This window comes from Jatropha curcas, chromosome 1 (genome assembly GCF_041381405.1).
Source record: "Jatropha curcas cultivar XTBG-Jc1 chromosome 1, XTBG_Jcur_1.0, whole genome shotgun sequence".
NCBI lineage: Eukaryota > Viridiplantae > Streptophyta > Magnoliopsida > Malpighiales > Euphorbiaceae > Jatropha > Jatropha curcas.
In genome coordinates this window covers 20,646,584-20,647,999 of record NC_143151.1, presented here as the reverse complement: position 1 = coordinate 20,647,999, position 1,416 = coordinate 20,646,584, and the positions used below count along the sequence as shown (strand labels likewise).

Below are 1,416 nucleotides of genomic sequence, written 5' to 3'. Positions count from 1 at the left end.
TGACATGAACCACTAGAAAATCTAATGAGCCTTATTGGGACCCACAAATGCCTATGTGTTTATTGACTTGGACTAACTAATTTGACACGTAGAATGCCAGCGTGGCAAAAAGGATAAAATGTCCCTTTTGCCCCCTCTTTAATATTTCCCCAAACACGATTTTTCCCCAAAATCTAACATAAATCGGGATTGAATGAAAGAAAGAGCAACCCTCCCCCCTTTCATAGACTTCATTCTCTTCTCAAATTCTTTTCAAATCTTTAGCATAATCTGAGAAAAAACTCAATCAAATTGCTGAGAAAGGGAAAACAATATCGCATCGTTGGATTTAACACTGAGATTGCGTGAGATTAGAGTGCTTCTCATCAGGATTCCTGACAATGGGGACAAGGTATTTCCCTAAATCTTTAACTTGCAGCTTCTATGTGTGTTTTAAACTTATAATCGATCACATTCTCTTGCATTGTTTGCGTTATTTGAAAAGGAAAACATCCTTTACATGCTTTTTATGTCATAAGAACAATTGATAAATTTAATTTGAAATTTCTATGAATAAATGATGTATTGTCTTTTCTTTTCTTTTGTTTTCAATATGTGTAGTGAATACAGTTATGAGCTTGAGGTAAATTATGGTGGGATTTTCCTTAATGATGTGGCTAGGAGTGGTAAGGTATATGTGGGTGGTGATGTAATGGACATTGGGGTAGATATAGATAACTTTTCAATGGAAGGCTTTAGAGATTGGTTACAAGAGGATAAAAGAAGAGAAGGGAATGAGCCTGAAACCTCATTCATGACAAAAAAGTGACCAGTTTTTCACAAGATGGGAAATCATTACATTACAAGAGGATATTTACAGGTATATATTTTTATAACCCATACTTAATGTTCATCCTAATAGTTGAAATGTTATGTGAGTTTGAGGATGAGTTGTGCATATTTGACATGTATAGGCTGCATGAAATGAGAAGGAAAAAAATGCAAAGTAGTGCTGCCAAGAGGAATCCAAGGAAGTCAGTGAGAAGTGCAGGCTCATTGAGAGCAGCACTACTAGTAGAGAGGAGCCCAATGATGTAATGCAGACCCAAGAATCAGTAAACAAAAAGAATTAGACTGTAATAGGATGTTTTGTTTCTATTTGTATTGGCTTGAACAATATTACTAGCCACAAGTCTGCATTTTAATAATTTTGTCATTTAATTTTTTAAACCTTACATTTGATGTTAATAGTCATTCAATTTGAGAATGATGTTTGTTCAATTGAAATTCAAATTTTTACTGTTAGTTAGAATGCTTTTAAAGGTTTGGGGGCTCATATTTGACATGTCTAAGTGCTTTTACTGTTAGTTTCAAAATAAGAAATCCTGGAAGAACCTGAGGTGTTGTGTATTTAGTGAATATTTCAGGTCCATTTTT

The 1,416-nt window shown here is 34.2% G+C and overlaps 1 long non-coding RNA gene across 1 annotated transcript; it reads left to right on the top strand.

Annotated features, from left to right (window-relative positions):
* The first annotated feature begins 209 nt into the window (after positions 1-209).
* LOC119370909 (uncharacterized) lies at positions 210-1,160 on the top strand. Its single transcript, XR_005178460.2, has 3 exons — positions 210-391; positions 601-859; positions 954-1,160. It is a non-coding gene; the product is annotated as an uncharacterized LOC119370909 (long non-coding RNA).
* Positions 1,161-1,416: the final 256 nt, after the last annotated feature.